General features: G+C 42.5%; 1 long non-coding RNA gene across 1 annotated transcript in view; it reads left to right on the top strand.

The window, feature by feature from the left end:
- The first annotated feature begins 4,112 nt into the window (after positions 1 to 4,112).
- LOC135973565 (uncharacterized) overlaps positions 4,113 to 15,617 on the top strand; it is an 87,639-nt gene continuing 76,134 nt past the window's right edge. Inside the window, exons 1-2 of the long non-coding RNA XR_010590471.1 lie at positions 4,113 to 4,256; positions 8,208 to 8,257. This is a non-coding gene — a long non-coding RNA (uncharacterized LOC135973565). The remainder of the gene's footprint in view (positions 4,257 to 8,207; positions 8,258 to 15,617) is intronic.

Below are 15,617 nucleotides of genomic sequence, written 5' to 3'. Positions count from 1 at the left end.
AATCAGTGCAAATGTCTCTATTCATCAAATTATTGTTGTATTTACAAGAACTGAAAATCTTTGGAATGGTAAAGAATAAAATAAGATGATTGCCTAATCTAATTTTTTTTCTATGATACACAGAGAAAAATACATTAATGTGCTGGTTGACAACATTGCAGCTGATGGAACAATTTGTTCAAATGATTTAGAGGAAAAGTACTTCTGTAAATGGTGTTTGGCTGTGGCATATCATCATATGATCAGAAAAGTCCTATAACTCAGTGAATGTTTAATGAACACATGGACAACTTTTTAAGAATTCCTTTGCCAAAGCCAACCTGAATTTAGGGAAGTAAAAATAAGAAATGACGTAATCTTGGGATACCAGAATTGATCCAGGTCCTTATTAGCTTAAGAAAGTGCTGTATCAGAGGCCTTCTCTCACATTTATTAACTTCATAATTCCTTTTAGAACTTCAGAACAATTTTGGAAATATTCAGTATGATAAATGGAATGGTTCTGATCCCTCTCTTGCTACAATGAAAGTGACATCACATATTCCTCTCTCCCAATTCTTGGTACTGGAACCATCACTTCTTAGGAAATCACAATTCAACAACTACCTGCACTCTCAAACAAAATTACACTTCAAAAAGAATGACCAGGAAAGCATCCGTGTTCTTGGGTGGTAGGATTCTAAGGCAACCATTCAGAGGGCCATAATCTCACTGTGAAGGAGTATACTACCTCTTTAAGGCACAGCTAGGAGCTCACAATCAAAACAGACTGTGTGTAATTAAGGAGGCTCCCTGCTCAGGCCTGGGGTTGGCCTATATAATCAGAAAGGAGGAACATGCAGAGGGGAGAGAGCAGATTAGTTAGGGATAGAGTAGTCATTAGTGAAGGTCTGTCTCAGGTGCCTGGTGACTAGCTGGACTAAGGTATAGACTTTGTTTTGCTCACTCTGTTTGGGAGGCTAGAAGCCTGCCTCTCAGATCAGGGCCTTATGAACTTTTCAGCAAATGTTTATGGACACACAGACCAAAAATCTGGAAAGGCTATAGAATTACAGATTCAATAATGACAAAGAGTCCTTAGTCTATAAGGTGCCACAAGCTCTGTCGCTTTTTACAGATCTAGACTAACATGGCTACCCCTCAGAGATTCAACAACATGATTTGACCTCCTAAAGCTGGAAAACTTCAAAAACAAACCTGTGGAAAATATTTTCCATGGCACCAGACCAGTGGATAGGATGAAGGGGCAGATTGTATCTGCCTACCGTGGGTTTCTTTCACCTTCCTCTGAAGCATCTGGTTTTGGTCACTATCAGAGATGGGACATGGAATTAGATGGAGCTTGGGACTGATTTAGTATGACTATTTCAATGATCAAAAAGGGGAATTTCAGATAAGAAGTAGTAGTAAAAACTGTACTTGCCATATCACTTCAACCACATAAAATCCCCTAGAGATCAACCTTGACATAAGGCCTGATTCCAAAACCCATGGAAGTCAATGGAAAAGCTCTCACTAATTTTATGGGTTTTAGAACAGATCCTTTACGAATAATACAAAGATCCACTAAAACTAACAGCTTTAATGAAATTAAACAGAATTTCAAAACATTAATTTAGCTGCACTCTCTGCCCAAGGCAGGCATTCTCTGGAGCATGAAATCACATCCAACAGCATTAACACTACCCTAATGGCATTTCATCAAGAGAAAGCAACAAGCCCAGTCAGCTTTCCAATAGAATTGTACATGCAGTGTTTCTGGGAGAGAGGTGCAACTCCACTAGTCACGTACATCCTCACAGTCCAAAGTGTCTCATATACAGCCATACAAATTATATACATACGAACCACTTCACCCCTAATTAAAATATGGCCACCTCTGGGGTGCAAAATGGCAATGTTTTAACAGCGCACAGCAACACGACACCCCATTTTAGACCAGAAGATGAAGAAATGCAGTGTAGTGTTGCTACTGAAGATGGAATTTAGCCAGGACAACAAGGGTTTCACAGCTGTACTCTTGCATTTTTGCCAGTGCTCAAGACCTTGGTGCACATATAATCAGGATGGTGACACCTCAAAGCCCTCTAAATGGAGAATTGTTTCCATAGTGACGCAGAAGGAAGTCCGCTACATTCTGAATCAGCACCAGTGTTCCTTATCTGTGGAGCAGATGACTCTCTTTTAAATAGGTGGAATGTTGCGCACACTTTTTGCTGACTCCGTTTACAATCATTTCCGGATAGGTCACTTTTTTGGCCCAACAGTTCAACTATGATTCCCCAAAAGGGGATCTATTTCATTGTTCAGAGTTGATAACATGTACCAACTTGTTTTGAGTTATGACTTTACTTTGTATATATATTTTAACACTGTTATTATTTGTAATACAGTAGCACTTAAAGGTCCCTACCAAGATAGGGATCCCCTGGTGCTAGGTACTGCACAAACATATAGTGAGACAGTCCCTGCTCCTTACAATCTAAATAGACAAGACAGACAAAGGATAGGAAGGAAACACCCACAGAGAGTTGAAGTGAATTGCCCAAGCAGCATGTCAGTTGCAAAGCAAGGAATAGAACCCAGGTCTCCTGACTCCCAGTTCAGTGCTCTATCTGTTGGATGATGCTCCCTTTCAGCTAAGGACATTTGTTGCAGTTGGTTAAAGTTTTCTTGTGATATTATTATATATAGCAAGGTCCTGATCCAATGTTAATTGAAGTCAATGTCAGTCTTTCCATTGATTTCAATGGATGCTGGATCAGACTTTAAAGAAATACAGTGAATTGGAGAGGTTAAATGGTCTTTTCACACTTGGTTCTCTCACTTAAATTGTCATCATGCCTTCAATGTCTTCTTTAAATACCACCATAAATCATGTACTTCATTTCTACTTATTTTAATATTGTATCAAGATTAAGGCATAGCAAGACATCTTATGTTCACTGAGAAAATTAACTTCAGAGAACTTCTGTTAAATTCTAAGATAAAAGACAAGCCAATTTTAAAAGACTGATTCTATCTACCTGCAAAATTAAAAATGTCTGTCAACTCATCAGCCTCACAGCTCAGTTTAAACACTGGTAATTCAAATATAACATGTACCAGCTTTATCAAGTAGTTGCTACCTAATTTGGTACTTATTCTGAGTATGTTAGTATGTGGTTTGAGTTCAAAGTGCTAACCATATAAAGGATGCAGGGTATGGTCTATAAATTCTTTGATAGCTGTTAAATATTTGGAAAAAATATTATAAGTTTGGACTTCGGCTGTCACAATACTACTTAGTTACTTGTGCATGCCCATTGCAACACACATGGTCCGTGTAACAGATGGCTGTATCTGGACACCCAACAATTTTCTGTTCTCTTTCTCAACTGTTATGAACTTTCTGTAGGAATAAACTATATGTCAATTTCTTGGGAAAACAGCTCATCAAGGTTTGGGGGCTCTGAAGAAACTGCCCACATCATCCTTGCTAGAAATTGGTTGGTTCTCTGTGGAGAACAGCAGTCAGTAATTCTATATGCAAGTTTTGAAGAGAGCAGGGATGCAATAGTAAATGACTCATTGTTCATGCAGCCCAAGTGTTGCCTGTGAGTGGTTTGGAAGATAAAAAGCCCCTGGTTTCCTTACAAAACTCTGTGGGGGAAATTCACCTATGGTGCAGAGAGGCAGCACAAGTTCTTCATTACATTTAAGCCCTGCAGAAGGCACTATGTGGGGATACTGCAAGCAGAGCATTTGTGCAGGACTGTTGCACCCATACATGCTATGAAAAGGGTCTAGGCTAGCACAGAAGGCCATACGTGGGATGGCTGGGCTGGGCCAGGCCAGGCCAAGGGAGGGGCTGCAGGATGCACATTACAGAAATCCAATGGCCCTCAAAACCCCTGTGCAAATGGGATGAATGGGCTGTGATTAGTACTGCAGCTCGTAGGCAATAGTAGCTACTATTATTGGGAGGGGCAGTGCAGCAGCCTTGCTCGCTGACCTGGGGATGGGATAGTGGATCTCACCTCTCCACTCCCTCTGCATTCCACCTGGTTAGAGTCTTTAGCCTCAGGTTTTATGCAGGTGGAATGAATTTCATAATGAACCACTTCCTGGAAAGGGAGAGAGGAACACTGGATGGGTCACTGATAAGGCAAGCAGCTTTCCCAAAGGTTGGGTATCAGTTACAGCCAGGTGGTAGATACTATTTCATACTTGTAAGTAACTTAGAACCTCTGGCCTGCTTGGTGATCTTTTAAAAAGTAAGTGTGAGGCATGTTTGTATGCATTCTATTTTTCCTCATATAAACTTGATTTAATTCAGATAAACTAAACTGGATTCTTGCTAGATTTTAGTCAGGTTTATCAGAGCGGGGGCCCATGAGAAAAATAAATCTGTCTTCAGAGAGAAAAGGAATGATTTTATCTAATATAAAATAACATTAACAACAAACGTTCTGAAAAGTATTGTTCTACATTTAGTATCTTTCTTAGTTCAGTCTTTTGGCCATACCAAGTGTTTGTTTATTAGTCCAATTGCCTTTGATCAGATCAACCTACAGCTGGGTTTATGAATTGCATAGAAAATTAAAACTAGTTTTTGAGCAAACAAATACACACATTAATCTTCCCCCACCCCACCCCCCCCTTTGTAAGCAGAGATTCACAGGGCTCTCGCCCTGTTAGTATTTTCCTATCTCTGAGAGGCCATGCAAAACGTTCCTGATCAAAAGGCTTAATTTCTTTAAACCAAGCAAAGTGGAAGGAGGACTGACATTGAAAGAAATACACAGATTTGCTGTCTTGCTGTGTGTTGCACATTGCAAATCAGTCATACTTGGCAGGTCTGTTTACACCTGCTGCAGAGCTAGGCTTTATCCTTTTGTTGCCTGTTTCTTAAATAAATCCCATTCACATCTGTTGCTTCTGCGATAAGGTGAGCGAAGAGCTCTATGAAGAGCTGAATTTTGGCTGGATATATAATAGAGAGCTGCTTAGAAAACTTTTTTGCTGAAACAGTTTTCCATTGGAAAATACCATGTCAGATTTTTTTACACAAAATCAGTAGACTGATAAGAATTCCCATGGGGGCATAAATCTTGAAATGAATTTTTCAAAATAAAGAAATTTCATTTCAAAACTTTTAAATTTTTCATTTTATTATGTCATGACATGTAAATAGTATTGCATCATGATGTATCAAGTTCTGTCATATAATAGTGAAATATTCTATTCTACATATTTTTAATAGTAAGGGTAGCTGCTACGTAGTCAGACTGAAACATCTTATCTTATTTTCTAAGTCAAAATGTTCCTGTTTGACTCTTTGTCCTAGAAAACGAGAGGTACTCAGTATACTAATGTAGGAGCAGTTGTTTTCAGTAGCTTAGAAAAATGATTCTGGGCTATCACCACCTCTGGTGATCTAGTTTGCATTTCTGTAGTGCCCTCCATCTGAGAACCTCAGTGTTCTCTAGAGTAGTGTCTCTAGAGTGTGAACGTGTCCTCAAGCCACTTCTGTGGAGTGGGTATCAGTATCCCCTCTATTTTACTGGAGGTAAACTTAGAGAGAGATGAAATGGCTCACCCCAGGTCAGGTAGGACAAGCAGGGAATACAACCCAGATACCCTGACCCCCACTCCTGTCTCTTTACCACAAAGACTTGCCACCATCCCACAGTATGAAGCAAGCTTCCCTGAAAGAAAATCATCCTCAATTTCTCAGTCTCTATTTTTAAATGCTGTGCCTTTTACAACAAGCTGCAGTAGAAGGGGGGAAAAACAACAGTGGGCTTGATTCTCCTTGTGCAGTCATTTACATTAGTGCCAAGCGCTAGTAAATCCGAATGGGAGTGTTCTGCACTCACTTTGTGCTAATGTGAATAACTACACAAAGTACAAGGAAAGGGAGACTCAGGCATAACGTGTTTTGTAGGACCTGCTAGGTACAATTCATACCCATTAAACTAGGGTTACCATATTTCCACAAACAAAAAAGAGGACACTGGGGAGGGGGGGAAGCCCCGCCCTAGCCCCGCCCCATCCACTCCCTCCCACTTCCCACCCCCTGACTGCTCCCCTCAGAACCCCAACCCCCCCTGCTTCTTGTCCCCTGACTGTCCCCTGCTGAGAACCCCCTACCCTAACTGCCCCCCCCCCCAGGACCCTACCTGTCCCCTGACTGCCCTGACCCTTATCCACTCGCATGGGTGGCAGGGTTGTAGAAATTTTGGTGGTGCCCAGAACCCCCCACCCCACCTGCCTAAGGCTCTGGGAGGGGGGTTGGGTGGGGGGAGGAGGTCTGGGGTGCGGGTCCTGGGCTGGGGATTAGGGTGCAGGAGGGGTGCAGGTTCTGGGACAGAGTTTGGGTGCTGGGTGCAGGCTTCGGGCTGGGGCAGGGGGTGGGTGTGCAGGAGGGGGTGAGGGGTGCAGGCTCTGGGATGGAGTTTGGGGGTGAGAGGCGGTGCAAAGGGAGGGGGTGCAGGCTTTGGGAGGAAGTTTGAGGGCAGGAGGGGGTGTGTGGGAAGAGGGAGGGGGATTGGGAGGGAGTTTGGGGATAGGAGGGGATGCAGGGGTGAGGGCTGTGGGTCTGGGGATGAGGGGTTCATGATGCAGGAGGGGGCTCAGGGATGGAGCAGAGGATTAGGGTGTGTGGGGATGAAGGCTGGGGGGTTTGGGGTGTTGGAGAGGCTCAGGGCTAGGGTGGAAGGGCAGGGTAAGGGCAGCCTGTCTTCCCATTAGTGGATGGGGGCACTAGGACCCGGGGGCAGCAGACAGCAGTTGTCTGCGTGTACTGCCAGAGCCAGCACAGCAGACAAGGGAGAGGCACCGAGGGGACCCACCGAGGGGGGGATGCACGGAGGGGGGTGGCAGGTGGAGGCTGGGGACCCATCCAACACTCCCCCACTCCCTGACTGCCCCCCCACTCCTTTTACCATTCTGGCTCCACGTGGGTCGGTTTGTGTGTTACACAGGACTACAGAGAGAGGGAGGGGGGAGCAGGGGAGGGCTCTGGCTGCTGGAGGCCAATGGGAGTGGGTCAATCTGCCTAGCCGCCCAATCAGCAGCCACACTCTGCATGGAAGGGAGGGAGGGAGGCGAGGGAGAAAACCCCCCCGGACATTTTAACCTTGTTACCAATTCCTCCCGGACGGCTATTTAGAGACGCAAAAGCCGGACATGTCCGGGGAAATACGGACGGATGGTAACCCTAATTAAACTAACTAAACTGGGTTCTCATGTAGTCCCCATCACCACAGCGGGGGCACATCCGGATCATTAAAAAGAGAAACATATAAAAATAAATGGAGATCAGGTTGTATTGTCTGTGCTTTCCTATTAATAGTGCCCTAAATAATTTGAAATGAATCTGTGCCCCAGGAATCTCGTTAATATTTCATGGCACTGTCCAGTTTTCCAAGTACTGTATTTATTCATGTGTCTGTGGGATCAGGCCTCTGTGCAACAGTTTCATTTTATACAATGTCTTTCACATCAGCCCAAACTAAACGAACTACAAATGGTGTACAGATTAGGGCCTGATTATGCCACCCGCTGATGAATCATGTTGCAGTCCACTATACTGAGATTACCAAACTCTTTCAGTTCTTACTTGAAAATGTTTCACTTCTAACTTGCTTATGCTTCTCAGTTTCCCACTATCAGTTATTATCCTAATGACTTATACATAATATTCATATTACCATTATTACAATACTCATATTGTCACCATACAAAGAGCTAAATTAACCCCTACTTTGACCCCTTTAGCTTAGTGGGGTTTTATGATGGGTGAATTTGATCCCAGCCCTTATGCAGCTTTCCCCCACAGTTTTTACCATATCCTGTTTGCAATATTGTAATTTCTGTTCTGCACAATGGGGGAGGCTTCACAGGTGACACCGAATAATTTGGTTCTGCTTGTATTCCTTGCTGCTTATTTATCCTCTGTTCAGGGGGATTGTATTTGTGGGTAATGTGGTTTGTGTTCAGACATGGCATCCCTCTAGCCTGATCAGTTGATATGCACTGGGACCAAGGCCACCTGCAAAGCTGCATCCTTTGACTGCTGGTGTTGCCTTAATATACTAGCTGATGTAATCTCTCACCAACCACACGCTCCTTTGGGAGATACCATTTGTCATTGTCATTAAGCTGCAAATCAGCAAGACATTCATACTCAGTGGGGCCTTTTTCCCCATCCTTTCTTCTAGGTATATCGGGGAGGGCATGACTAAACGGCAAGTGCATAGGAAGCAGCCAGGTAAGCAAGCAGCTCCATTGCTGTAGACCAGTTTGAACAAAAATGAATGTGTTTCAGTGAAAGCACAGTGATTTCATGGAATAAATTCATACTGGTTTCGAAGACACCATAAAACTCTCACTTTAAGGACTGAGACGTGTCATAAACATTTGTAGCTTTGCTATAATGTCAATTGTGTGGACGAAAAAAATCTGTGTGTGTGTGTGTGGGGGGAGAATCTTTAAATGTACGTTAAAATGGGTTCAAGGGCTATCACTTTCAGTTAATCAGATGTGTCTGTGAAATGGAGAAGATTCTTAATAGGGAATATTTATCAAATGATGGGGAGGCTGGCAATCTTGTTTTGCTACATTCGCTATTATTTGTTCATGGTCAGAGCACTGCCATAATCTTATGTGTCATTTCATAGAATCATAGAATCATAGAATATCAGAGTTGGAAGGGACCTCAAGAGGTCATCTAGTCCAACCCCCTGCTCAAAGCAGGACCAATTCCCAGCTAAATCATCCCAGCCAGGGCTTTGTCAAGCCGGGCCTTAAAAACCTCCAAGGAAGGAGACTCCACCACCTCCCTAGGTAACGCATTCCAGTGTTTCACCACCCTCCTAGTGAAATAGTTTTTCCTGATATCCAACCTGGACCTCCCCCACCGCAACTTGAGACCATTGCTCCTTGTTCTGTCATCTGCCACCACTGAGAATAGCCGAGCTCCATCCTCTTTGGAACCCCCCTTCAGGTAGTTGAAGGCTGCTATCAAATCCCCCCTCATTCTTCTCTTCTGGAGACTAAACAATCCCAGTTCTCTCAGCCTCTCCTCATAAGTCATGTGCTCCAGACCCCTAATCATTTTTGTTGCCCTCCGCTGGACTCTTTCCAATTTTTCCACATCCTTCTTGTAGTGTGGGGCCCAAAACTGGACACAGTATTCCAGATGAGGCCTCACCAATGTCGAATAAAGGGGAACGATCACGTTCCTCGATCTGCTGGCAATGCCCCTACTTATACAGCCCAAAATGCCGTTAGCCTTCTTGGCAACAAGAGCACACTGTTGACTCATATCCAGCTTCTCGTCCACTGTGACCCCTAGGTCCTTTTCAGCAGAACTGCTACCTAGCCATTCGGTCCCTAGTCTGTAGCAGTGCATGGGATTCTTCCGTCCTAAGTGCAGGACTCTGCACTTGTCCTTGTTGAACCTCATCAGGTTTTTTTCTGCCCAATCCTCTAATTTGTCTAGGTCCCTCTGTATCCGATCCCTACCCTCTAGTGTATCTACCACGCCTCCTAGTTTAGTGTCATCTGCAAACTTGCTGAGAGTGCAGTCCACACCATCCTCCAGATCATTAATAAAGATATTAAACAAAACCGGCCCCAGGACCGACCCTTGGGGCACTCCACTTGAAACCGGCTGCCAACTAGACATGGAGCCATTGATCACTACCCGTTGAGCCCGACGATCTAGCCAGCTTTCTATCCACCTTACAGTCCATTCATCCAGCCCATACTTCTTTAATTTGGTGACAAGAATACTGTGGGAGACAGTATCAAAAGCTTTGCTAAAGTCAAGAAATAACACATCCACTGCTTTCCCCTCATCCACAGAGCCAGTTATCTCATCATAGAAGGCAATTAGGTTAGTCAGGCACGACTTCCCCTTCGTGAATCCATGCTGACTGTTCCTGATCACTTTCCTTTCCTCTAAATGTTTCATAATTGATTCCTTGAGGACCTGCTCCATAATTTTTCCAGGGACTGAGGTGAGGCTGACTGGCCTGTAGTTCCCCGGATCCTCCTTCTTCCCTTTTTTAAAGATGGGCACTACATTAGCCTTTTCCCAGTCATATGGGACCTCCCCCGATCGCCATGAGTTTTCAAAAATAATGGCTAATGGCTCTGCAATCTCACCCGCCAACTCCTTTAGCACCCTCGGATGCAGCGCATCCGGCCCCATGGACTTGTGCACGTCCAGTTTTTCTAAATAGTCCCGAACCACTTCTTTCTCCACAGAGGGCTGGTCACCTTCTCCCCATGCTGTACTGCCCAGTGCAGCAATCTGGGAGCTGACCTTGTGCGTGAAGACAGAGGCAAAAAAATCATTGAGTACATTAGCTTTTTCCACATCCTCTGTCACTAGGTTGCCTCCCTCATTCAGTAAGGGGCCCACACTTTCCTTGGCTTTCTTCTTGTTGCTAACATACCTGAATACTCCTGTGCATACCGGTGTATAGTATAGCTGGGTTCAGTTTAACAACTGCTGTGTCCTTTATCCAGAGGTGCCTGCATTGTATGTTTATACTAGGTGTGTCAGTGGCCACTTTGGATAAGCTAGAAAACTGTTTCCAGTCGAATCTCCTTTTTTGAGTTGCTCCTAACTTCATTCAGCTAATTCCTTTTGGGCTGAAATTTTCCGTATTTGGTTTCAGCTCATAGCTAAAACTGGGGGAAATTTATCCCTGGGTAAGTGGCTCTCTCATCGTTTATTCCTGGAGGAAAAAAAATTAGTTCATTTTATACATTGTGATCGGAAAGTTTGTGCAAACGTGACTTGCGTGTGAACTGGAAATATTTCTTGTTTTGTGATTCTCACTGAGATCTGTTGCTTTCTTTGGCAAAATGCTAAAGTTCATAATGCTTAATATTACTTATAAAAATGGAATCTCATTGGGACTGCTCACAAGCTTGAAAGTTGGCACGTACATAAGTGTTTGCAGAATCGAGACCTTGCATGGTAAACGTTTTGATTCGCCAACAACATACTTTAACAATGTCAATGTTATGTTTTTACTGAAATAGGAGTTGTACAGATGAAGCTGGGAGGAGGATGGCTGAGGTTATCAGTAATAGGGCATAAAACGTTTCCTTCTAGATCACTGGTTCAAACGCTGCAATGAAGGCTGGTATGGAAGGTTGTTACTACACAACAGCTCTCTGGTGGTGAATATTCACATAAGCAAAATAAGCAGTCATGGGATAAGAGAGAAGGTTCTTTCATGGATTGGTAACCAGTTAAAAGAAAGAAACAAAGGGTAGGAATAAATGATCCATTTTCAGAATGGAGAGAAGTAAATAGTGGTGTCTTCCAGGGATCTGTACTGGGCCCAGTCCTATTTAACGTATTCATAAATGATCTGGGAAAAGGGGTAAACAGTGAGGTGACAAAACTTGCAGATACAAAACTACTCAAGATAGTTAAGTCCCTGGCAGACTGCAAAGAGGTACAAAAGGATCTCACAAAACTGGGTGACTGGGCAACAAATTGGCAGATGAAATTTAATGTTGATAAATGCAAAGTAATGCACATTCGAAAATATAATCCTAACTATACATATACAATGATGGGGGTCTAAATTAACTGTTACCACTCAAGAAAGAGATCTTGGAATCATTGTGGATAGTTCTCTGAAATCATCCACTCAATGTGCAGTGGCAGTCAAAAAAGTGAACAGAATGTTGGGAATCATCAAGAAAAGGATAGATAATAAGAAAGAAGCAATACGATATTTTCTATATAAATCCATGGTATGCCCACACCTTGAATACTGCAGGCAGATATGGTCACCCCATCTCAAAAAAGATATATTGGAAAAGGGCAACAAAAATGATTAGGGGTATAGAATAACTTCCGTATGAGGAGAGATTAATAAGGCTGGGACTTTTCAGCTTGGAAAAGAGGTGACTAAGGGGGGATATGATAGAGGTCTATAAAATCATGAGTGGCAGAGAGAAAGTAAATAAGGAAGTGTTATTTACTCCTTCTCATAATACAAGAACAAGAAGCCACCAAATAAAATTAATAGGTAGCAGGTTTAAAACAAACACAAGAAAGTATTTTTTCATGCAATGCATTGTCAACCTCTGGAACTCCTTGCCAGAGGGTGTTGAGAAGGCCAATACTATAGCAGGAGCCAGATAGATTCATGAGGATAGGTCCATCAATGGCTATTAGCCAGAATGGGCAGGAATGGTATCCCTAGCCTCTGTTTGGCAGAAGCTGGGATTGGGTGACAGGGCATGGATCACTTGATAACTTGTCTGTTCATTCCCTTTGGAGCACCTGCCATTGGCCACTGCCAGAGGACAGGATACTGGGCTTGATGGACCTTTGGTCTGACCCAGTATGGCCGTTTTTATGTTCTTATGTACACATATCTATCACCTTTCCTCCAGATGACACCCAAAATACTTTTACAATGTGTCTACATCTTTACTCTGCAAAATAGGAATGTTAATGCAATATTAAACTTGAGAAGTGGAGCAGTCTGAAAAAATGCAATGCATGTAAATAGGAAAAGTGAAATTAGCTTGCTTTTTTTTTTTAAATAAAGTGTGAGAGGAGAACTAGGCTGAATATTCTATGGCAGCCAGTCTTCCTGCAGAATTTCTTAAAGCCCCACTCACGCTATTCAGCAATGTGTATTGCCCACTCTTTTCACATACAAATTAATTAAACATAAAATTGGAGATGAGCAGACACTGAGCTTGTTTTCTTTTAGCTAATCCTTGTCATTTGGTTGAGTTTTGCAAAACCAAAATCAGGGTCAGTTTAAATCTGTCCCCGCCTAGCTCAACTCCCAGCATGTGAAGATACAGAGAAAATGGCTTAATAGTCCTAATCCTGACACATCTAGGGTTTCTCTCTCTAAATAAGCTTATTTATACATGAGAAAGTGAGAGACAGCGGTGACTAAAGAATCATAGCCCTTGATACTGGCTTGTGGAGATGAGGCTGTCAGATCAAGCATGGAAGGCTATAAAACATTGACCCAAAGATTAAAATAGTATCTTATCATTTTGATGGGAAACTTTTCTGATGTGGTCTCTGGTCAAAGTGCCTCATTTATCAGGTTTCACAGGATCCACTTCATTGTTCTTCATGATACCCAGGACTTTCCATTTCTAGTGGATTGGACTAGAAATAAATTATGGGAATATCTCTCTGCATGTGATTATTCACCATCCATTACTCAGAGCCGTGGCCGTTGGGCACATTGCCCTATATTATTGACAGTGGCAGGTGGGGGAACTGTAGGCACAAGTTTGTGCAAGACTCTACTGAAACTCTCTTTCTCCTTGCATTGTCCTGTGGGAGATGGTGTGTTAATCCAGATAGTAAGACCTTTCTTGCAAATTCAGCTAGTAATGCTGCTATGGTAACAACAGTTTTTTCTATGTCTGGACTGATGGAAGGAATAATATAAAGATACCAAATCCTAAAATACCTGTGAGCTGTTGCATGAGAAGCACTTACTATTTGGTTACATCTTGGCCTTTAGCAAAATTCAAGTGTAGTATCAATTTAATATTGAGTAAATCTTCTATTGGAGACGATATCTTTCATTTGCAGGTAGAGGATTGACTTCCTGATCTAATGCAGTAGGCCTTGTATTATAGTATGGCTTTAACTGGGTAAATAGAAAATGATTAGCTGGAACTCAAATGATAAATCTTCATATTTAAATATACCACTGGACCAATAAAGCCACATGCTAGAACATAGTGTTGGACAGAAACGTTTGGTCCAAATATCTTCTTTTAATGATTTCTTCCCTCCCCCACCTCATGCATTATAATATTATTCCTAGCATGTAATGGATTTGAGCTACTCATTATATGTTTTGATAAGGTGGGTGAACATTATTTAAAAGCAAGCTGTTGAACACTTTCAATAACATTAAAAACCACAATGAAGCAATATAATGAGAAAACATTCCTAGGTACTACAATGAAATGCATCTGTGTTCAGCAAGAGAATAGCTTTCCATATAAAGTTATTTACATCAGGCCAACTAATTTTAAAAAAAACATTTGCATGAAAAATGACAGCAAATAGAAATTCTAAAATCTCTAACCTCAGTGTTCAGCAACGGGCTCGCTCTGTTCCTGTTGAAATTATTGCCAATGATAGCAGATTTAGACTAATGCTGAGCACTTCTGAAATTCCCATCCCTAATAGATTAAAACCAATTAAGGAGTGGGGGAGGGATCCATTCCCTCCTGCAGAATGAAGCCCACACTTTCACAGAAGTGCATGGGAAACTTCTATTGATTTCAGTGGGTTTATATCAGGCCCTAAATACACACATGCAATTATGTGTGTGCCATGGTGGTCATGGGGGAAGGCATGATTGATATGCCTAACTTTGGCACACACGCTTAGGCACATATTTTTTTGAATACCGGGGTCTTATAGCCTGCCAGACCGCTAAACTAACTCGGTTTCTCACTGTGAGCAATGGAATAATCAGTATTTCTATACAAACATAGGTATTATCTTGGAGATACAAATGGTTGCTTTTACCTACCTAGGAGCACAGAAACAGGAAATAAAAACCGAATGACTTTTTTTTTTTTTTTTAAATGCCCTAATTCATTCTTGTGTCTCTCTCTACCTTCCTGGGTACTAACAAAATTATAGACCAGCTCCTCAGCTGGTGTAAATTGTCATAGCTCCATTGAAGCCAATTGCGCTACCATGGTTTACACCAGCTGAAGGTCTGTCCCTATGGTTTTAGGAAATGTGCAGCTGAGAACTATTGAAATTGGAGGAGCATTTCAGTTTTCAAAGGAACCTACAGTTCACTTCTGCTTGAAATCAATGAGCTGATTTTAATGAATTCAGTTGTAAACCACAGTACATTGAATTTAAGAGAGCATTGCTAACTGATCTGGTTTCTTCAAACCTTTAGATTGGGGTCGTGTCCTAGCAAAAGCAACACTGGGACATTTTTATAAAAGAAGAGTTGGTGAGATAAGCTGTTTAAAAGAAAATTCATCTTGCATTAACAAATGGATGGAAATTCACACTTAAGAATCAAACACCCTCTAATATATGGGTACAACATCGTGCTGAGTTATTTTTCTATCCACATTGTTTCTAGATAATATACATAGCACTTACTAGGGGGTAGATAATTTAATGAGAAATATAAGAAGAGGTGGAACCCACAAAGGCACTGGTGTTGCAATGCTGAGTGTCACAGCACCTAGAAAGTCCAGGAACAACACTGTGATACACACAGCTGAATTAGGGGCTTAGGCTCCCTATACAATGGATGGAGAGAGCCCTACCCATAGGAACCTAGCTCCCAGTACCCTACCCATAAAAACCCCTGACCCTCATAGAATATCAGGGTTGGAAGGGACCTCAGGAGGTCATCTAGTCCAACCCCCTGCTCAAAGCAGGACCAATCACCAGACAGATTTTTGCCCCAGATCCCTAAATGGCCCCCTCAAGGATTGAACTCACAACCCTAGGTTTAGCAGGCCAATGCTCAAACCACTGAGCTATCCCTCCCCTCACTCCAGGTACCCTACCCATAGGAACCCCAACCTGAGGGGGGGGAGCCTGACCCATTAGAACCCTA

Source organism: Chrysemys picta, chromosome 9 (genome assembly GCF_011386835.1).
Source record: "Chrysemys picta bellii isolate R12L10 chromosome 9, ASM1138683v2, whole genome shotgun sequence".
Lineage (NCBI taxonomy): Eukaryota > Metazoa > Chordata > Testudines > Emydidae > Chrysemys > Chrysemys picta.
This window is presented reverse-complemented; position numbering and strand designations above follow the sequence as displayed.